This window comes from Plectropomus leopardus, chromosome 1 (genome assembly GCF_008729295.1).
Source record: "Plectropomus leopardus isolate mb chromosome 1, YSFRI_Pleo_2.0, whole genome shotgun sequence".
In the NCBI taxonomy this organism is placed as follows: Eukaryota; Metazoa; Chordata; class Actinopteri; order Perciformes; family Serranidae; genus Plectropomus; species Plectropomus leopardus.
Genome location: NC_056463.1, coordinates 40,423,468 through 40,447,688, shown reverse-complemented (window position 1 = coordinate 40,447,688; position 24,221 = coordinate 40,423,468). Strand labels below are relative to the sequence as shown.

The following is a 24,221-nucleotide window of genomic DNA, read 5'->3' as shown; positions in this document are numbered from 1 at the left end:
AATTTTATAAATGGGAAGCAGGGAATAAAAATGGTCAGATTCACGGGGGGAAACATGAAATTCGCCGTGGCATACAGAAGAAGAAGCACAAAGCACTCAAGGACAAAGAATCTGTGCCAGATATCCTGCTTGTGGGAGACGGTGCTATCAGTGATGTAAACAATGAGAGGATCATCACATGCAGCTATCCAAGTGCTGAGGTCAGTGACATAACTGGACGTCTCTCCCAGGAGCTGTCAAACCACACGGGAATCAAACAGGTCATCGTGCACGTGGGAGCTGTTGACACCAGGAGAGGAGTATCTGAAGTTTTAAAAAAGGATTTCTTAGAACTTTTTAACAGACTTGACAAGCTGAAAGTTCCGTCATTCATCAGTGGGCCTCTCCCAACAATTGACAGAAGGAGCAATAAGTTCAGTCGCCTCCTTGCTTTGAATACTTGGCTTTCTAATGCCTGTGAGTCTCAAAGAAGAAACTTTATTGATAACTTCAACCTGTTTTGGGAACGGGTGGAGCTCTTCAATTGAATGGGTCCCCACCTGAATGAACGTGGACTGATGCGACTGACAGACAATTTCCTCCACTGTCTGAGGAGCCAAAAACGACATTGACAACGATGACAACACTGACACTGCTCCACCTGCCTTCCCTGTTGATTTTAATAATTGCTGCTCTAAAGAAGAGCAGCCTGGATGCCAGAGGCACTGAACAACTATCGGCCGATTTCAAACTTACTGTTTTTCAGTAAAGTTATTGAAAACGTTGTCCACCAGCAACTTAGCAACTTTTTAAAACTAAACAATTGCTACGATAACTTTCAGTCAGGTTTTCAGTCCCTTCACAGCACTGAGACTGCACTCATACAGGTGATAAATGACCACCTTAACACCGGCAAAGTCTCTATTTTAGTGCTCCTGGATCTAAGTGCTGCCTTTGACACAGTGGACCACACAATTTTTTTAGAAAGACTAGAAAACTGGGTCGGACTATCTGGCACTGTCCTGAAATGGTTCAAGTCATATCTTCATGACAGGAAGTGCTTTGTCTCAACAGGAAACTGTAATTCAGAGAAGATGACTATGACATGTGTGTCCCACTGGGGTCCATTTTAGGACCCCTCTTGTTTAATCTCTATATTATTCCATTAGGCCAGAATATGCAAAATAACAAAGCAGCCTACCACAATTATGCAGATGACACACAGATATACATATCACTTTCACCAGGTGATTATGAACCTGTTGAATGTCTGTGTCACTGTATTGAGCAAATCAATGATTGGATGCATCAAAATTTTCTCAAACTCAATAGAGATAAGTCCGACATCATTGTCTTTGGGCCACAGAAAGAAAGGCAGAGTGTTCGCTCTTACCGTGAATTCCTTTCTGAGTCAAGCAAGAAACCTTGGGGTTATCCTGGACACTGATTTAAATTTCCACAGTTACATCAAATCAGTAACTTCATCTGCCTACTATCATTAAAAAAACATTGCCAGAGTCAGAGGAATAATGTCACAGCAAGATCTTGAAAGGCTCACCCACGCCTTTATTTCTATTAGGTTAGATTACTGCAACGGTCTGTTTGTAGGGCTTTCAAAACAAGCTGTTCGGCAACTACAGATTATTCAGAATGCTGCTGCGAGAGTCCTGACAAAAACTAGGAAATATGAACACATTACTCCAGTTCTAAAATCCTTACACGGGCTACCTGTCAATCTGTGGCTCAGTGCCAAAATATATCTCTGACATGCTGGTGACAAATGAACCCTCAAGGACCCTCAGAACATCAGCAGCCGGCCTACTGAGCGTCCCAAGAGTCAGAACTAAACATGGTGAAGCAGCATTTTGTTATTATGCAGCACAAACCTGGAATAACCCCCCAGATGAGGTTCGTCAAGCCCAGACTCCGAATACTTTTAAAGCAAAGCTAAAAACATTACTTTTTCACACCTGCTGACTACCAACTTATTTTTAAATTTGGTTTTAAATCATTTTAAATCATCTTTTTATCTTTGCACCTTTTTTTTATCATTTAGTAATTGATTTCACCTTGTATATCTTATCTCTTTCTCTTTTATTATGTTTTTATATTTTATTACTCTGTAAAGCACTTTGAATTTCCCTGTGTATGAAATGTGCTATACAAATAAAGCTGCCTTGCCTTGCCTGAAGCTGCAAGTCAGATGTAGGGCTTCTTTGATGTGCAATTTCTCTTAGATACACAGTACTGCAGCCATGCATTGAGGAACTAAAGGTGCTCCCAGAGATGAAAAGAGATCAAGAGGAACTGGAGCCTCTAAAGTCGCCCCCAGCTGCAGCTGATGAGGAGAGGAAACCTGTTGTTCAGCCATCAAAACTGATCAAACACTCGGGTGCTTCTAAGAATACCCCATTAATACACAATTCTTAGAAACAAACTTTTTTTGTTTCTTTTTTTTAATCTCTAAAATGAATTTATCTTACTCTGTGGAGGATATGTACTGACCGGATTACTGTCAACGGGTGGAAAATTATTTTGTCAATTTAGTGGCATTTTGCTACAGATGTAAATGAGCGGTTGTTCATCTGATTTACATTATGTGACACTAAGTGAGTCTTGATGTTATGTTGATTTGATGACGTGACACATTTCTGCTGCTGAGTATAAGTTGAAGTGAACTGTGAGAGTGCATTCACCCCGCCAGATGAAGGCTATGTGTGAGAAAATAATTAGTCTGATGTTGTCAGCTCAACAAAAGATCAGTGTGGGGAAGAGTTATTAAGTGTGGAAAAACAACGTGGGGGATTTTTGTTACAATTTTAAAATTCATTCGACAAGATTATTATTGGTTGTAGATCCACCTTTTTAGTTGCTTCATTTACTTTTTTTCTGCAATGTTCTTAACTGCTGTCACTCAAGTTTTCAGAGTTTTCATCCTCTGAACTATGAAGTCTGATTATTTCTAGTCAGGTTTCCATTAACCCTCAAATTGCGCAAATTGCGAAAACACATCAATTTAAAAAAACAAAAAACAACCACATTTTTTGCAGAAATGTTTTTTCATTCGCATGAGGTTGTATTTCAGGAGATTTGAGGCCATGTTTTACAAAACTGTGATGGAACACTTTTTTGGCTTTTATAGGTCACATTATGCTATGGTTATGCGCTTGTCGGTAAGAGCTGGCTACTGAACTGAACTGGAAATCTTCAATCAGACTGAGAAAAAGTGTGCGTGTAAACCCAGCTAATGTTCAAGCGTATAGGGAACAAACCATATGGAGTGGCTGTGGCAGAAGTCCAGGGCTGAGATGATCTGTCTGAAGAACTTTCTGGCCTCTTTAGGTGTTAGTCGGCCCTTTTTCACCAGGTAGTCAAACAGCTCCCCCCCGGACACGTGCTCTAGCACCAGATACCTGCACAGGAACACAGTGGGGACACAGTGGAAACAAGTCAGGACAGTCAGGATGGGAGAGCAACTCAAGTCTTTTAGCCAAGTGGTATTTGCACTAGCAGTAAAATGTTGTGACTTGGAATTTTTTTTCGCTATCTGTTAAAAGTCTGCATGCTGCATGCTGCATGTCTCTGGATAAATACTGAATGTGTTAAAAATACAAACATTAAAACACTGAAAACCATTATTAATTATGAAACATATTATTGTTGTTGTTATTTTTATTGTTATTAATAAACATAAAACATTGCATTGGTTGCATTACACCATTCTCAGAATGTTTTGAGAACCAAAAATTGCTAGCTGTTTGTAGAGTGTTCTGGCACATCAGACAGTCTTATCAACTGGAACAACAGACTTTATTCATGTTATTGAATGTATTATCCATTATTAGTAAAATATATAAGTGATTGAATATGGAAGATTTTTTTGCCCCACAATTTCTGAGAGGTCACACGTATGGAGGATTTTTACCCGACAACAGCAGTGTTTTATGATCTTATCTTGAATGCAAAGTCAGAATCAACAAAGTAATCAAAGGCTGGATTTACACTACATGGTTCAGGTTACCCAATTCAGATTTTTTCCTCTCATGTGGAACAGATCAGATATGTATCATGAACATGTGAGCAGGAAAAAAGCACATGGATACTCGGATACTCTCAGTTCGGTGTCAGGCCTTAGTCATATTGTGGAAATAAATCAGATATATTTCAGATATCTGCAAATAGGGCTGTGCGATATGACAAAGTAAATTGTCTGACGATAAAAAAAACAAAACATCAATTGCTTCATGTTATGCTTTATCATTTATATTTCATCTAGGTCTACTGATAAAGCTTTGCATCTGCCTGTGTGGTCGAGGGTGTGTCTACCTAATGCGTGGCACAAAACAAACAAACCTGGAGGAGCTGGAAAACAGAACAGAACTTAAGACTTTATGTTATTTGACATTATAACAGTATTTTATTCAACTTCATTATAACAGTAGCTTCTTTATTTGTAAGTGTGGTTCACTTAATATTTTTTTTTTAATTTTAGTAGTTTACAGAGGAGATTTCAAAATATCAAGATATACTGTATGTGTGCATCGCTATATAACCTAAAAATATCAGGATGTTATTTTAAAGCCATATCATCCCGCCCTATCTACAAATGAGACTGTATTGTAAGCAGGCAGACAGTGGAGGACGAGGGCTCAAGCTAGTGGTCAGATGCAGAGGTTACCTGTCTTTTAAGCCTTTGGGGGCGAAGAAACTGTTCAAGTGAAAAGGCAAGATTTGTATGGCAACAAACACATTTCTGAAGACATTTCAGGCACAATGGGAAAGTGTGGTTGTAAATGCTCTTTGCTACAGTGCCAGCAGAAAATAAAAAGCGTAAAAGACCTCATTTCATTTCCTTTTCTGGGTGAGTAGCCAGAAAAGGCTACTCACCCAGAACCCCCATTTATGGATGCGCATTGTTTCAAGCATGAGCAAAGTTTAAGATATGCAGATTTTGGATTAAAGTCACTTATAAGTAGATATAAGCAGGTGGTCAAAGCAGGTGGTCAAAAAATCTATATAGGCAAAAAAAAATCGGAATTGGGCATCAAAACTTGAGTGTGTAAATCCAATCAAAGTCATTAAGGTAACTTTAGCAGAATAACAAGATGGACAAAATGTTTCCCATTAAAATATAAAGTCTTCCAAAATTTCTGAACTCCAGTAAAGTAACAGAGCCTAAAAAGTGTTCTTCAATAGTTTCCCACCTGAGAGTCCACACAGAGAGTAAACATGTTCAGATCCTCAGTGTAATTTCCCTCAGATTGATTAATGAAATAACTGAGTCATAAAGCACAGTGTTTGCTTATGACATGATGAAGTTACCACAGTACATGGATGCTTGATGTAAATCCTCGAGAAAATCCTGATCCATGTTGGTTTGTGCGCCCGTGGTTTAAAATGTTTTATCTCTGTCCTCTGTTCATTTGTCTGGGAGACATCAGTGATCCTGTGCGGCTCCTCCTGCGGCCTGTCTTCCCAGCAGACTGATTTATTAGCAGATTAAGGGATCTGCTCAAGCATTTATCTGTCGCGGCTATTTAAATTAGAAACGTGTTGGCTTGTGATTTGTGAGTGTGAAATTTTCTCCTGCAAACTGTTTGCATCCATGATGACCATCCGTCCCTGTTCTTGCAACATTAAGAAAACTAATTCCTGCTCCGTGTGAATGTGCTGCCTTTATCAATTATTGAACAGCACATTAAGCCGTGCCACTTGAGCACAGCGGTCACATGCTGCAGATTAATGTATACAATAAAACACGGAAATACATTAAAGCTACTCAGTCGCAGGAGGCAGTGGGTTAAAGTGAGAGGGACCAATAAAACAAATCAGGCCTTCACAACATCCCAGAGTGAAAACTGCTGTTTGGCTGTTGTGAAGTGCTGTCGGAAGAATACTTTTCATATCTTAATAATGTTTCTCAGCTGAGGTCCAACTGTGATTTGAGCCCTCTTCTCTTTCTTTTTGTGAAGTAATATAAACTATAACTGTAGCCAAAGGTTTTCTATTTTGAAACAAAGTCAAACAGTTTTTGGACATGTTTGTGGAAAGTCCACAACACATTATATATCATTTATTAGCCATTCGCTAAAACATTTGAGAGGACCCGTAGACTGTTTATAAGGATGGACAATGTGACATTTCCCTATCTGACATTTCAATCTTGATCGCCCCCTGGTGTTTGGCTGCAGTATAGGTCATAAAGCCTGCCCCTCTATGTTAGTGAATGGGACATAAGCCAAACTAAAAACTCAAAGTACACGCCAAATCAGTTTTTCCCAAAGATGGTTTCTGTCACTGAAGGTAGTTCTCATTACCCTAATGTTTGTTCAAGTGTTTGATTTTATGATTAGTTCAATTTTTAGTTATTAAATTGTACAAAAGGGGTCTTTTCCACCATGATTGACAGTTGTGACAGCCAATCCATGCGCTCGCAATCAATGGGGCTGCTCACAATTGGTCGGATGGGTGTTTTGGTGGGAACTCCCCCATCGTGGATATCGCTGCTGCAGAGAATCAACCTCTCAATGATGTAACCGGCGCAAGATGGATCCAGGATATTTTAGCTTTATTTAGCATAGGATAAGTGTGGACATGTCATCCATCTTTATATGCAGTCTGTAGGAGGACCCAACATGCTGTTAAGTTTATATTCCATTTGAAAAGTGGAAGCCAGTTAGCCTAGCTTGCTAACATTAGCACTGATTCCAACAAGATGATATTTTAGCAACAGATAGTTCTGTGACCTCAGCTCTAAACCTATACAGTACACACACGTCAAATGACAGTCTCAAGTCTTTGCACTTAAGTCCCAAGTCCAAACTTTGAATTTTGAGTCCTAAACAAGTTATAATGTACTCTTCAATGAATGCAATGCCATTTTAACAATATGTAGCTTTTCCGATTTAAAAGAAACATTTTCGAAGTTGATCAAATAGTACACTAACTTTCAACAAGGAGAATGGCATCTATGAACGACTGCCACAGAGCCTGCTTTCAGCAACATGGAAACCAAAGAGGCTAAAAAGAATCTAGTTAGCCCCTATTTATTTGCATGCATTTTTGTAAATGATCTTGTGTAAAATAAGGAAAGTTAAAAAAAAATAAAAACACAAATATCGATGTCTAAAAAGTTTTGCAAAAGTGGAATTAAAAGTCAGCTCGCTGAATGATTAGCATTAATTTTGTTTGATTCAGGAAATGAAGGGAAATTAATTGCTTTGTGCCAAATCTTTGGTCTTGGGGAAAGTATTTTCAAGACAAAAGCTTCAAGTCCTTATGAAGTCATGAGTCATTGTTGTAAAAACCCATGATGAGCTTCAAGTCATTTTTTATTTTGTCCAGTCTAAAGTCATCAAACATGTAAATGGAATCTGACTAATGTCCAAGTCATGTGACTAGAGTCCTCAGTCCCCACAGAATTGATATGGTCAGGTAATACCAAAACTCCACAGCTGCTGAAAATCACAAATTATAGAGAGGAAATATCACAGCAAAAAAGCTTTTTTAAATGGCATTTAACCCTTTGATCCAACTATAGCACTACTAACATACCTGCATATTAAATATTTTCAAGCCAAAGGCACATTTTTACAACATGAAGTTTTATTTTTAAATAATCTTAAATCAAAAAAGCAATAATATGGCTGCTCTTAGTGTGTATGCCGCATGTACTTACAGGTATTTCTTATTTTCATAGACGTCATGCAGCTTTAAAACGTGGGGATGCTCTATGAGTTTCAGGATGGCTATCTCCCGCTCCACCTAGAGAGAGAAACACAGCAGAAACATACTGAGTGACACAGACATTGAAGAAAGACACAGTCTAATGTAAATGTCACCGTTACACAAGGAATGATGAGACAGATGTTTTACTGGGCTCAAGCCACAACCTATAGCCTGGACAAGGAATACATCTCTCTCTCTCTCTCTCTCTCTTTCTCTCTCTCTCTCTCTCTCTTTCTCTCTCTCTCTTTCTCTCTCTCTCTCTCTCTTTCACACACACACACACACACACACACACACACACACACACGCACACACACACACACACACGCACACACACACACACACACACACAGGGTATGTATGTGTTATATTACATAAATCACGCCGTGTGTCCCTAGGGAGTTTTCACACCCATGTTGTGAGATCCCAGCTGGCAATTTTTGATTCTTAAAACATTCTGAGAATGGTACAATGCAAGGTTTTCAGCAGGAAAATTTCTTTTAGTTCCCACAATGCAATAATCTAAAAAATAAATTTAATCAATTATTCAAATTTGGGGTTCAACACAATTTTTTAAAATACAAAGCTCGATTTTCTCCTCCACCGCTCCCTTTGGGCTTCCATAGTCACCCTGGGCTGCGCCCTCCCCCTGCACCTTCCTCCCAGAGCAACACACACACACACACACGACAACATGACAGCAAGCTTTAATGATCATGAGGAGTACATTTCCAAAAAGACTCAGTCTTGTCAGTCGTTTTGAACCGGTTTGGTTTTGTGGGGTCAGATCTCAAACAAACCACAGTCGGCTACAAAGTTTGTTTGAAGGCTGTTACAACTAAAGGCAGCAACACGACCAAATTATTTCAACATCTCGAACAGAATCATGTAGCCGAGTGGGAGAAATGAGTCTCACTCTGAGATGTACAAGACAGCGTCCCGCTGCAAAGCTGTTACTGATGCAGTCACACTGCATATCACTAAAGATATGAAATCATTTAAATATGTTTTGCTTTCAGTGCAAATGTTAACTACTCCCACTCCCCTAAAACTACATAGTGCACTTTTAAAGAAAGTTTGCAGCTTGCACTTAAACCCCACTTAAACCCCTTAACAGAATGGAAATTCAGTTCGCCTTTAAATTTTACTGCTAAAATAAAAGCAAAACTTGTTTTGAGTAATTTCTTTGTCATTTAAACTGACAAAGGAAAAAATCAATTAAAATCATAATTTGGGTTTGGTGTGAAAAAAATCAGACATTTTATTGTTACGGCATATCTTCCAGCCCCAATTCTCAAGAAACAACATCAAAATGTTAAAATGTTTTGTTTGTTTGGGTTTTTTTGGTTAACATATTACATTACAGGAACATTTCATAAAAAATGTTGTGTAATCTCAGGCCTTAATAACATCCTGAAAACATTTTGTGAAATGTTCCGACTTTGTTCTCATGTAATATTGTGGTAACGTTTTATAAAAGAATATTTCATGATCTGTCACCTCTCAACATCACCAAAACATCCTCAGAATGTTGTAGTTAAAAGTAGTGATGGCGAGATGAAGTTTCATGAAGCATTGAAGCTTTCCATCCAATTGGTTCACTCATGGGCCGAAGCTTCACGGTGCTTCATTTGCTCTACTGTGCCATCAAGTGGAAAATAAATGTAAAACAGGCAGAGTGATTATAATGACACCATGGCTTTGGTGCGTAAAGCTATGAATTGAATTGTGCTTAAATGATAATGCCGATAAACCAATAATATATTTATTAATAAACTCGAATAGATTGTAAAGAAACGCACAATAAAGTCCAGAGTCAACAAAATGTGAGGGGACAGTGGAGGTCCGTTGCGTTTCGCTGCCCCTTATATTTCGAATCGCACGCCAAACCCACAAACCATTTCATGAATCAGTCACGTGATACGGCTGGCTCCCAAGGCTTCAGACGTCACCTCATATGTCATCGATACCATCCTCAGACATTTAAAAGCAGAACAAGAAAAGTGATGTCACTCCAGACTTCAAGGGGTTAAACTGTTTTCTTTAGATCAAGCGTAAGGCTGTTGATTTTCTATAGTGTTTTTATTGCCAACAGATCCCATGAAAAGACCTAAACCAACAGTGATTGTCACAAACAAGTATTGTGCATGTATCAGAGCCTGATGCAGCCTGTCATCTTCCTCTGTGCCATAGAGCTCCACTATTGTCCAAAAAAGCAGTGAGCTACACTGTTGCACTGGGTCACATGTTCCTTCAATACTCTGAACACACCCACTGTAGTTTCTTTTGATTCAATCCCACACACACCATTGTGCCACCACAAATACTAGCTACAGCACCAAATGTGGATTAATCTGCCACTGAAAATAGTCCCCAACAAATGCACTTTATCCTCCTGTTTGAATGATGTTCCCCAAAATCCACTTAAACCAGCTATTTCAAGAAAACACTGAGCCTTAAAAAATAGATATTAATCTAAATATCTGTCAGCTAGTTTTTTGAAGATTTACATCTCTATTTGAAACAATTAAGACTGTAACTGAGCCACAGCTAGAGTAGGAAAGTCAAAAAATATCACTTTGTTAAAAATGTAATTTGTTGACAAAAAGCTATGACATAACAGCAGACTTGTGTGAGGACAAATCATGATTTCCTGTCATTTAACTGAGTTATTTCATTTTTGCCAGCAGGCTAAGTCCAGCAGCAGGTGAGTGTCATGAAACGACACAGCGTCTAGTGGGGAATAAAACATGTGGACATACAGATGCTGCCTGTGGCTGTTTGAGCTCAGACCTGTCTGCTGCACTCTGGATTTACTGCCAGTTGGCACCTCAGCCGTTTGCAGGCTAAACTGAGTTCAGACCTCTGTGCTGCAGAGACAAATTGCAGCAGCAGTTTCTAGACACCATCACTCAAACATGTTTAATGAAACTGCATCATCACATTTTGTTTACTCTGTTTTTGTAATTCCTGCAGATTAATGGCAAAAATAGATACACGGATGACGTTACATAAACATATTTTAAGCCCAAACAACTGACAGAAGAAGAAAATAATCCATGCTGTCCAGAACTGGTATTACGCATCAGTGCTCAACAGCAGGTGGATTTCCATTACAGATTTGCACAAAACTAAAGCAGTTTTGAAATGTTGATGAAACACAACTTTGAGACTACTGCATTTCCACTGAGTGATATTATGCACCTTCTCTGGCGATAACATTCCAAGATGCATGGCAATGGATTTTCAAAACCTTTACAGGTTAATTTCTACTGCAGCTGCTAGCTAGCTAAACTTAACTCCCACTTGACCTGGGTTTTGCGCAGCTAGAAGTGGCCAAGGAACCAGTGGAGACCAAAGGCTGGGGGGTGAGTGTGCTTCCACCTTTTAAAACTGGCCGGCTACAAGCCAACATAAAGCCAACATAAAGTAAAATAAAAGTCAAGAAAGTTACATCACAAAACAAAACACTTTCCCCTCTTCTAAATGGATAGAACTTTGAAATGCAGTCACTGTGGCAATGGAGTGTTGTTTTAATCCTGAAAAGGCTACCATAAAAGTTCAAATATAAGACTAGTCCCAAATAAATGCCCAGTCCCTTTTACAAGACTGGTGTGGCCCCACATTTGTCAAATAAAGGCCTGTCTCAATTAGAGGCACCATCTGGTTGCCATGCAGTTCATTTTTATAGAAGTTCTTTGGATGTATAAAACTGGGTTGGTGGCAACCTGCTGGAGTTAACCTTAGTTTGCTGCTTAGATAAATAAATAAAGCTAATTTGTCCAGGTATCAAAGGGTCAAATAAATAATTTGATTATATTTCCATCTTTGCTAGCACAGTTTTGTGTGAAAGGAATTTCAAAACCCCCTTCCCATAAACTCCTGTCCACATATGAGCCTGTTGAGTTCAATGATTTGAGCAAATAATAGCCCACTCTATTAATTGAAGTTTTGTGGTATTCGTATTTTACATCTTTTCTATGAATGTATATATGTATATATGTATGTACGTATTTATTCATTTATTTGAGACCCTGCCCCAAGTGGAGGAGTTGAGGTACCTCAGGGTCTTGTTCACAAGTGAGGGAAGGATGGAGTGGGAGATCGACAGGCGGATCGGTGCAGCATCTGCAGTAATGCAGACGCTGCACCGATCTGTCAAGGTGAAGAGGGAGCTGTGCAAAGGCAAAGCTCTCGATTTCTCGCTGGAGAGACTATGTCTCTCAGCTGGCCTGGGAACGCCTCGGGATCCCCCGGGAAGAGCTAGATGAAGTGGCCGGGGAGAGGGAAGTCTGGGCTTCCCTGCTTAGGCTGCTACCCCCGCGACGCGACACAACTCTGTATAAGCGGAAGAAAATGGATGGATGGATGGATAGATTTTTTTATTTATATTTATTTTATATTTTAATAAATTAACCGGTTAGTGACTGGCTAATGGGTGTCAGTCTTTCAAAAACAAAATTAACCTACGTCCTCAGCTCCTCCCAGGCTCATGGGTTAGGTTACAACAAAACATGAAAAAAGTGATTGAATGAAGTGAAAGGAGCTGTCAGCTCAGTCTGACTGTCAACCTCTTAGCAGGATATAAATATATTATGTAGGAGGCTGAGTTACTGTTGGCACCTGTAAATTAAATGTTACCCTGGAGGCTGACTGAGTGATGTTTCCACCACAGCAGCCACTTTGTCCACATCAGTCTGTTGAATGTGTCAGATCAGTTTTACAAATTTGCTGAATCAATGAGGGAAACATTGTGTTGGAATCAGCCAGGATCTATAACACTGGTAATCAAACTAATCCTTTGCTGATACACCCTATTGATTACACATTCTCACCACTTCTGGGCTGTAAGCTGTGAAACACACACGCGCTCCCAGTCACCCATCAATCATCGCTCTCTGATTGCTCATTTTGTCCTCATGACTCTGTCTCTGCCCCTGCATCGACAGATCGGCCCGACGCAGGACAGAAGATACCAGAAAATGAAATTTTCATTCCCATCAAAGCCGCCGGTCTTCAAAGGAGATGGCGGTGGTAGCTGGCAGCAAATAAATAATAAAAGAATTTTCTTTAATCTTTGGCCCAGTAGTTTCCTTAGCCAGACTGTCTCACCAACCTCTGTCTCTGTCTCTCTCATCCTGCAGCACTCCTCCCAAAGCTGAAGACCAAGGAGAGCAAGGAGAGAAATCCTTACATCAGCTGACTAAAGATCTTTCAAGGGCGGCTAGATAAACCAGAAAAGTCAATGATAAGGACTTACTGGTAATGGTAATTTAATTGTACTAAAACAACAGCTTTCATATGCTATAGGCTAATTAGCCTCGAAGATGAGCTGCTAATGTTTTTGTGTTACAATCATTTATGTTGTTAGAGTTATTCAACACCACCTGAAAATCCTTGCTGATCCCTGAGCCCTTAAACACCTGGATTGACATCAATTTTCTTGTGCCATTTAGACGCCTTTCACTGATATTCAAACCTCTGAAACCTGAAAAAGAAAATGGATTGATGTCTTTTAAAAACACAGAAAAAAAAACATAACAAGCAACTTGTCAAGATATGTCCCGCAAACTGATAAAAAATAAATAAAGAAAGAATTAATTAAAAGGTGACAAGGAAAAAATATTATTATTATCATTATTAATTATTATTTGACAATTTCTGATGATTCGCTCTGTCCCTCTTGCTTTTTAAAATCTAATTTTCAGGTTATTTTTTTTACCACCTTTTACTAATTTATTTGCAATTTGCTAGAGATTTCATGCAAAGTTGCTGATTGACTTTTTACCCTTATTTTTGAAAAAATAAATAAATAAATCAAACCATCTTGTTTAAGTTTAAACGGTTTAAATGCTTGTGAAGGGCATCTGAACCAACACAAGAAAACTGATGTCAACCCTCGTTCCAAAGGGTTAAAGTTACATCAATAATGTAAACAGATGCGTGTCATATTACAATAACGGTAGGTGTGAAATTATCAAATGCACTCTATGATGATATTGTGGGTCATTGTGGGTCTATGGTGATATTGATAAGAGTCTCATGCATATATTGATACGGAGGTGTCCAAAGGTAAGATCACAGCATCGGCGCAACCAGGACTGAGAGCACGATCAGGGCGAGCGAGGGGTACAGTATCAGTGCAGCCACAGCACGAGCACAACCAAAGGCAGGGTCACAGCACCAGCACAGATATCACTACAATCAGGCACAGCCAGGGTTGTGGCCAGGATCCGGTAAAGCTAGGAAACAAGGGAGCAGGAATGCTCCGGAGAGACAACGGGATTAGCGTAGTGCAGTTCAACAGAACCAAGGTGGTGAACAGCAAAAAGGATAAGCACTCAATGAGGATCCTAGAGTCACTGATCAGCAATTATGACTTAAATATGAATGCCAGAGAGCAGGAATAGAAAAGAAAGAAAGAGAGAAGAAGCAGAGCCAGAAAGAAATAGAGAGGAAGCAGAGCCAGACGCCATCAGGTAATGTAACTAATATCATTCTATTACTTTTTTTTGTTGTTTTGTTCTGTTTTTGATGTGGGGCAACATTGTGGTAGTAAGCACTGCCCAGCCCATTATCATTCTGAAGTTGTCGGATACTGCAGTTTTTGCAGTAATTGCGACATAAGATCCCGAAGCTAAAAGCCATCTTTTGCGTCCACACAATACGCTGCTGGACGGCGTCAGCTGAAAATGTGGCTGGACAGAGCTCTTTGCAGTGTTACGTTAGCTGGCAGACAGCTGGACAGCACCTGCCGTGGGAGCATGATACTTGGAAACGCGATCGATAGAAATATAAAAAATGAACGTGCAAAATAAACAAGTAATTTTTCACACAAAACCATTTATTACATGTCTAATTATTTTTAAAAAAAATAAAAATTCAATTGAACCTGTATTCCCAGCAAGAAGCAGCTGAATCCACATCAGAACTGTTTGTCCGCTGGCTTCAGATTTTTTTTATTCCCTGGTGTTGCACACAGGTAGGTGAGCACACAGTGACTAATGTCTGCGATGGGTGCAGGTGTCGAGCATCAGCCCCTCCTCCTGCTATCACATCTCATTAGCCTCGTTTTCACTTCCTCACATCAGTGAGACACACCCATGCACACACACATTGTAGCATGGCGGAGGCTAATTAAACACATGTACAAGGTAAACAGACATTCAGCCCCCTGCCCTTCATGTGTGAGCAGTGACACTGACATTTATTAAGCTCCATTATCATCCATATGGGTTTTTAATGTGTAGTGATAAAGTGTGTGTGGAGATAAGGCTGGATGGTGGGAGGGGAGGACACATGAGCTGTAAATAAGTGGTAGGGTTTTAACCCTATCAGATTTGGCCCGCAGGCCATAAGGTCATTATCACAAACCTACAGCACTCAACCACAGCAAGGGCTCAGTCGTGCTCAAGTTAAGTCAAGTCAGTTTTACTTATAAAGCCCATAATCACAAATCACAGTTTGCCTCAGAGGGCTTTACAGCATACGACATCCCTCTGTCCTTAGACCCTCACATCGACTGAGGAAAAACTCCCCAAAAAACCCTATAAAAATAGAAGAAACCTCAGAAAGAGCGACTGAGGAGGGATCCCTCAGGATGGACAGATGTGTAATAGAAGTCATAAAAAACAATTAAATTACAGGTGTCAGGACTTTGGAAAGATCTCTCTTCAGAGTTCACCTCAGGCCTGAACTAAATCCACAACTCTTTTATTCACAGCAGCAGCGGCTAGATGGATTGTCTGGGTTACAGTGATCTCATCTGAATACTTCCTTGTCCTGAACCACCGTTCACTGCTCACCTCAATTATCTCAGGCTCATCCTCGATGCTGAGCCGAATTAGCAGCGATGTTTCCAGCTGTGTTCGCTGTCATTAAAAAGGCATTAACATATAAGCTTTTATGAAGTTAAGTGATGCATAATGCAGACTGTAACAGTAAGAGAAGTAAGCTCTTTAAATCAGGGAGTTGATACATTAATACAAGGGAATTATTGCCTTAGAATATGTTAATGTATTAGATTTACATCACTTTTGTGCCAAATATATCTGTAATATCACAGCCAGGATTTTTCTGCACCTGATAATTCATGTGCAGACTGCTGACAAAGTCAGGGTGTGGAGGTCAGTGTTCACGTCCCATAACAGACTGCAATTAATGTTCATCACAGTCTTTCCCAAGCCTTAATCAAGTGTTTCATTGAGGTAAATCCCAAACTCTTGACAGTATTTCATTTGCTGTAAGCATGATCCTTTCTTGACTGTGATGTTTGGATCAGTCTGGTCAAACACAGTCTCATACCAGCTCATTACATGGCGCTGGTCTGTCAGTGACCTTCTCTGACATTTTAGGAATCCTTCTGCATCAGCTGTTTACACTCTAGGATGCCGTTACCATGACATCAACAACTGCACATGTTGGAATGATGCAGCATGGTCCTTATGTTTACACAACAGCACATGGCAACCAATGCAGACTGTCACAATGGTTAGGATTAGGCAACATGGTCACTGATGGTTATTAGGTTTAGGTAATAGGGACACACGGTAAAGTGTAGAAAAAAAACACACATCAGAACAGGAAGTGAACTTGGGAAAAACTCTGGACAACTCAAAAAAAGTCAGGTGTTCGTGGGACCCATCCACCTCCTCACTCGCCAGCTCTATAAGTGCACTTGCATTGACAGTGTTACAACCTCATGCTGTCCGTCAGCATTTCAAGTGCACTCGAATGGTTCCCATCCAGCCACGTCAAATGACGCTGCCCGTGCATATTGTACGTGGACACTCCCGGTGCTGTCCGGCCAGGTTGTGATGGTTGTGATTTAACTGGCCAAACCACTTCTGTAAGTGATTGGTAATGTATTGTGACCATTCAACACAAGCGTAAATGCAACTGTGTTTCCATCGACATACAGCAACTACATGGGTGGAAGTACATTGGCACACAGCTGTGGGGCACTTACTCACCCTTAACCTTTCCAGGCGTTGGTGCGCGCACACACACACCCACACACCTTGGATGGTTCCTCTGCCCGCAAAAATCAAAGCAAGTAAAAATCAAAAACAACCCAGAACATGAAATTTAAATATGCTTTAAAAATAACTAATTCTGTGACATAATTCTTAAATATTTATGTAAATATTCATATAATCTACTGACTTCTTGCACTTTTGGGATATTACTTATAAAGTTGCTCATTGTCTTTTCCCCATGTTTTCAATAAAAAACCCTAACCATTTTGCTCAAGGTTAAAAGGTTTAACTAGCACAAGTAAGGTGACAACGATCCAGCTTTCAAAGAGTTAAGTGCTTTATCTCTTTAGTAGAGCAGGTTGTTGTGTTTACTTTCCAATTCTCTACCTAAATTCGGTTTTACTGACAGTCATTTTATTTTGTCTTTTCTTACACAATTTTAAAGCATTAATCCTTTTTTTGTTTTTTGTGGGCTAAATATTATTTCCTGCTTTTATGTAAATATGTGTGCTGAGTTGTGTCAAGACAATAAAATTCTTATCACTATTAATCACTACGATTATTACTGTCATTACTCTCTCCAGCCCTGATAGATATTTTAACCCTTTAAGAACCTAAATCAACATCACTTTTCTTTTGCTGCGTTCACACGCCTTTCAAAAGTATTTAAACCTTTAAACTTTGATCAAACTGGTTTGATTTCTTTTTGAAAACATGGGATAAAAAGAAATGAGGCAAAAAAGCCTCATAAATTGCAATATTTAGTAGGTTTAGGGGTGAAAAAAAAAGCTCACACATCACATTTTTTAGCAGTGGGTGACCATGATCAAACTTCGTAGGTAGATCATAATTAATCACATGGCAGTCAGATGACGTGGGGAGCCCAGTCAGGTGAGACTTGTCCAGATTTTGTTTCCCTTCACTTCAGATTTTCTGACACGTAAGCAGTGATGATTGGGAGCCAAGTGTGAAGTCAGACAGCTGGGGAGGAATGATGGTGACCTATCTGAGAGGAGCTGCCATATGGACAGTGACTCAGGCCCTGCAGCACTCAATGGCTCCATTCAAAGTGAGTCAGCTTTGAGACACACCTTCTAATCACACTGACCGAACTGGCTCATTCAGTGAAGAGCAACAGATACACAGTGCTAATGAAAAACACACTCAGGCCACCTAGTCCACTGCCAACATACACACATGTTCACGTGTCCAAAACACAGACTGCACATGCAGCATCTAGCAATTAAATGCAAATCACACTGGCCTTCACTGATGTGTGCAGAAAAACTGTATCCAATGAGGAATTAAAGTTCCAATATTATGCTTATTTTTATTTCATTTTCATTTTCTCCATTTTAGCGTCTGTCTCTTTAAGGGATAGTTTACCCTTGGCTTCCACATGCATCATGGATGCTACTTCCAGGTAGCATGTAAAGGTGCAGATACCACAAGCTCTTGTTGGTCTCGTGTGAGCGAACATAGGTGAAGTTGGCTCCCACAATAGGAGCTACAAGCTACAACAAGGCTAAAAACATGATGCCAGTGACATTTTTCAAAACAACTTGGTACGTTGGTGCTTCAGGACACTTCAGACAAGCAGTATGGAGACATTTTGTGGTTTTATTATGTAATTTTTTAACGCTTGAACGCCTTTCCCCTGAGAAACTCCCGTGTTTTGTGGATTATAAAACGTCACCTGACTTTCCATCGACATGACGTTGAGGAGATAATGACTGAATTTAAATTTTTGGGTGAACCATTCCTTGAAGACCCCCGCCCCAAAAAGCCACAAAAGTCCTGACAAGTTCTTTAAAGGCAAGGGTTTGTAAATTCAGCCTGTCTGCATTTCTCTTTGGATCAAGTGTTTTGATCTTTTACAGCATCAAAGCCCCAAAATTCCAAAAAGAGAGTCTTGGGCTGATTGATTTTTCCACTGGAGTCTAATCTTAGAGCATTTGGCTCCTGGCGGGCAGGTGGCGGTATAACATTCAGACCCTATTAATGCCCACTGACAGGCTCAGAGCTCCTGACTCCTGCCAGTAGCCTCCTCCAGTCAGAGCCTCCATGCATGATAGCTCCTCTTAATGAATTATGAGGATTGACTCGGGTTAGAGCGCGCAGCTTCCAAATCCCCATTTAATTGAAACACGATACAGAGCTGAGGGGCACGACGGGTGATAAATTGGAACATCCGCTAAGTAATCAAACTGCCATCTGTTGCTTTGACGTCCGGGTGATCCTGGAGGAGAGCAGGAGAGCTGATGAGGAGAGTCTGGCCTGCTCTGGTATCCAATCACGGCCAGGTGGCAGCGGTGCAATCAAACAGAGACAGAACATCCAGGAGGAGAGGAGAGGAGAGGAGAGGAGAGGAGAGGAGAGGAGAGAGAGAACTTGAGGAAAAGGAGAGGGGAAAAGAAAGAGAGAAGAGGAGAAGAGCAAAAAAAGAGGAGAAAAAGAAAAGGAAATGAAAGAGAAGGAAAGGCAATGAAAGGAAAGAGGAGGAATGGAAAGGAAAAGAAAAGAAAAGAGGGGATAGGGAAGAAGGGAAAGCAAAGAGGAAGTGAAGGGGAAGGAAGGGAAATAAGATTCTAAGTTAGGAGTCAGAAGAGGAGGTTAAAGAGAGGGAATAAAAGGACAAAAAAAGACAAATAGCAGGTTGAGAGAAAGAGGAAAGGAAGGAAAAGGAGATGAGAAGAGAGGGAATCAAAGAAGTAGAAAACAAGAGAGCAACAAAAGAGGAGGAAAGGAAAGGAAATACAGGAGAGGTAAAGAGAGCAGAGGTAAAGGAAACAAGGAAAGGGAAGGACAGACACGTAAAGGATAAGAAAGAATAAATAGGTAAACAGTAAGGAAAGGCAAAGCAAAAGGAAAGGGGAGAGGAAGAGAGGAAATAAAAGAAATGAAACATGATGGTAGGATACCTATCAGCAGGGAGGGCCTACCTCAGCTGCTGGGTAACTACCAGGCGGCGTGCCCGTTTTTTTCCACTCAGACATGTGCTGAGTAGCAAGACGGAGGCAGCAGCACTCACAGCCTCTTCACACAAAACACCGCAGTCTGCAGAGAGACGCCGACGTGACAACGAGCAGATTAAGGTCAGTGGTGAATCATGGGAAAAGGGCAGATGCTCTCTTCTGAGCTGGACTGCAATCAGCATCCTTTCACTCATCTGTCGTCCCCGCTGTCGTCTACTCCATCACAGCTCTGACACTCACAGGGACATCACAGGTGAAGATGTCCAAAAAGACAACAAGCCGAAGGTCCAGCGAGAACAAAAACACCAAAGAAACCAGGAGCACTAAGGCTGCCCTCACATACTCCTCCAAAATATCGCATTTACAAGTGTTGTGTTGTTTCAGGGCAGTAGAAATGGCAGAAAGCATGGAAACGGTGTCAACAACTGATGGTAAAATTATTTTGGTTATTTTGTTCCCATTAGCTATTATTTACTTTTATTCGTTGCACATTTCATTATATGCATCTATTAGCTGCAGCATGCAAGCAAACTTTGAACTATAAAGCATGCCAGGTGAGTATACTAACACTGATAATGTTATAAAATAAGCTGCCGACTTGATGTTATAAATGCATAAATATGGCGGGCAAAAGTCAATGTTTGGTCAATGGTAAGGAGCTTTTCCATTAATTCATGTATTAAGTGTTAACTAGGGCTGCACCTAATGAACTTTTTTTTAATCGATTAATCTATTGATTATTTTTTCGATTAATCGATTAATCTATTGATTATTTTTTTAATTGATCTGACTATTATTTTTAATTAATATAACAATGACTTTACCGAAAACAATATTTTAAAACTTGTCATACACTGCAGGGCATTATTCCCCAACAAAAAATAGCCCAGTCTTAACTGGTAATCTGTGTTTTACAGTCTGATATAAAGTCTCTCCAAAATAAAATTAATGCAAGCTTGTTCCACTCAAGTAAAAGGAAAGTAGTGCAATCTACATTTAGCAATCCAACAGCAAAATAAATAAAACAATGTAAAATTCCAGTCACTTTTAGGAGGAATAACAAAACAGTTAATCAGAATCAGAATCAGAATACTCTATTCATCCCAAGGGAAATTCTGTGAGTTACTCTTTATTACAGTAATAAACTTCAAATCTAGTAGTCCAACAAAACATCTTACAGAAGAATGAGTGCAACTTGACTAACACTATAACTTTTCTTTAACATAAATAATTATAACTAGTCCATTCTTTCTGCATTAAAATAATCCAGCGTTAACTGGGCCTTCAAGCATACTGCTGCCTGCTGATATGAGTATTTTCATATTTATAAGCACATATTCCACTCACTTATGAAGTTATACAAGCTTCTGCACAGCTGACAAGCCCATCCTGTAAATGTTTCAAAGTAAAATGCATTGTATCAGCAACTGATGGCATTTTTCATCAGTCTTTTTCAAAAAGAAGGGAGTGACCTGGCAACAGCTGGAGGATGGCAGACAAGGGTGAACACGGACAAATACAGAGATAACTAAATAAGTAATAAACCATAATTTTCCCTCAATTATCATTATGCACACACTTATAAAAGCACCATGAGAAGCAGTACATGCTTTAGGGAATATATTACTCGTGTCTAAGATAACATCAAACCCACAAAGCGGTAACAGCAGCTCTGATTTGGAGGTCTGACCAATCAGAGCTCCAGCTGACTCTCAGAGGGTTAGACTGGTATTAGGAAATTGTCAGATGGGATAATTGTAACATAGAGGAAGTAAAATTTAAAAGCCTTTGAAAAAATAATTCAGTTCAGAATGTATTAATCAATTTATCATTTCAACACGGATTAAGGAAAAATAATAAAATGTTAATTGAGTTTTTATGCATAATTTTAAATGCAAATGTAATAAAGCTGCATTCTAAATATGTATATGTAAATGTAAATCTCTATAATTTAAACACTCGCAGCTTTATAATCCATATCTATTCAAGAAAAAAAAAAAAGATTTCATGAGATAAAGCATAATTATGATATTCTCCTAAAAAGATGCTAAAGCTGAATGTTGATCAAAGATGAGCTGCTCTCCATCAACAATGATTCTTCTAATGTCAATTATCAGGAGTGAAACCAAATATGTTAACATAGATAGCTAATCAGCAGACGCACTGACGTCCTCTTCTTCCATCATTAAACACACACACACACACACACACACACACACACACACAAACACACACACACTGTGCAGTGGAGGCACTGGGTAGAATCAACACAGTTAAGTCGGTATTGACAACATTAACAGGAGCCGCCAGTCGTTGGGGAGATGAAATGAGTCCAGTCAGGCATGAGAGGACTGGGTTCGACCTCTGAGCAGCTCACACACACAATCTGCTGCACCTCAACTGGAAAAAGAAATCCAATCATGCACACACACACTTAAAAGGCAAGGACACACAGACACACAAATCCCCTCACCTCATGCATGTTCCTGTACTTTCATAGTTACTGCACAAGTGTTCCTTTTGACCTTTAGAACTTTTTTGGACCCATTTTAACCATGCTGTTTAGTGGTATACAGGAAACTGGTCACGTTTTGTTTTTTTTGTACTCTTATTTCATCTCAGTGTATTATTTTCCTTTTTCATGTTTTTCAATTATACTTGAACATATTTATTTCACTCGCTGTAGCTGTACATTTCAGTTGGGGGCACTATGTTCATGAGTTGTTCGTTCATCCGATTCTTGTGAACATAATATCTCAAGAATATCTTGAGGGAACTCAAATTTGGCACGGATGTTCAAATGGACTCAAAGACGAACTGATTTGATTTTGGCAGTCAAATGTCAAGGTCATGGTGACCTTGTATTAGTCTCACTCTTGTGAAAATTATATCTCAAGTAAACCTTGAAAGAATTTCCTTAAAATTGACACAAATGTCCACTTGGACTCAAGAAGGAACTGATTATAATCTGGTGGTCAAAGGTTAAAGGTCAAGGTCACTGTGACCTCATAAATCATGTTTTTTGGCAATAACTCCAGAATTAATACACTCAAATTTTACACAAATGTCTAATAATGACATTCTGACATTTTATACTCAAGAGGTTGAACAACAACTGTGACATGATAATGTTCTGCAAAAGCACTTTTATTTATTTATTTTTTTCAATGATAAACTGATAACATATTGATGGCTAAAGGTCAAGGTCACTGTGACCTTGAATCCGTCTCATCGTGAACCAGATATCTCATGAACACCTTCACTGTGACCTCATCTTCCTCATTATCCTGAACACGATTTCCAGTTTATTTGCAGTTTTCAATAAAGGGATTTGATTGTGCATTTGTTTAACAGTTAATATATGAACAAAGTTTATCATAACTACATGCAATGGACCATGGCTGACAGTGGAGGACAAAAGTAGACAGGCCTACATATTTTCAGGGTCAGACTGTGACTGTGACTGATTTGTGACTATTCAAAACACTGCTTCAAGCACCACTCCTCAAATCATATGGCATGTATGTGAGTCAGCCTGCAGTATACAGTATATCAAGTATATTTCCTCCACTCAGGATAATGAGTTCTTGACCGAGCTATACTCTGTCTGTTAGCCGCTAATGCTAGCAGCTCAGAATCCTCCACCTATGGTTCCTCTAATGAGACTCTCCATTAGCAGCAGAGAGACTCTGCTGTGAATGCCAGCTTTGACAACTGTGTGCCAGGCGGGGTGATGCTACGGCCTGTGTAAGGTGCTGAACTCTGGAGCAGTGCTGGAAATGTCAGGCTGCTTGTCTCAGCAGGACAGACACACACACACACACACACACATAGATGGTAAACATAGGAAGCCTGTAGGGACATATACAAGGCTGGATGTTTGCATGCACAGTAACACATGGCAGGTGCAGAGAGCACAGAGAGACGTGTGAAGATAGTAATAAGTTAATGATGTCAACACAAATGAGAGAAGATGGCGACAGCGAGCAGCGGCAGACGTCAGCAACACAGTAAGCTTCTGACACTTCAAACGGAAATCTGGAGGATTTATTTTTGTACCATATCTTCAACGTAACAGTGTGTTCAAATTCTGACGTCTTCCTCCTTCAGATTTTTACTGATGACGTTTAAATTTCTGGAGGCTGCATTAATGTGCCACTTTTATCCACAGGGTTTGTGCATTATATTCAACCATTTACTCACGTACACACACACACACACACTCACACACACCCACACAAACACAAACTGAAGCCATACCAGCTACCAGTTACCAGACATATAACTGCTTGTCACCATGTAATGTGTGTAATGTGCTGGTCTGACCATCAGGAGTAATTCAATTCAATAGTTTATTGTCATTGCTATAACATAACGAGATAACATTAGAGCCATCACAGACATGGCATAGATCCTATGAAAAACTACGCCATCTGTGACAGCTGTGACATTTGTGGAAGTGTCCTGCCCAATCTGTTAGAAAACAATAACATTGACGGTTAGTGCTTACCAAAATAGATATTCATGTTACTAAAATTATTTATATGAAGTGGGTTTTCTC

General features: G+C 39.7%; 1 pseudogene; it reads right to left on the bottom strand.

Annotated features, from left to right (window-relative positions):
• The window catches only part of LOC121942092, a 223,479-nt pseudogene that overhangs the window by 89,480 nt on the left and 109,778 nt on the right, over window positions 1–24,221 (bottom strand).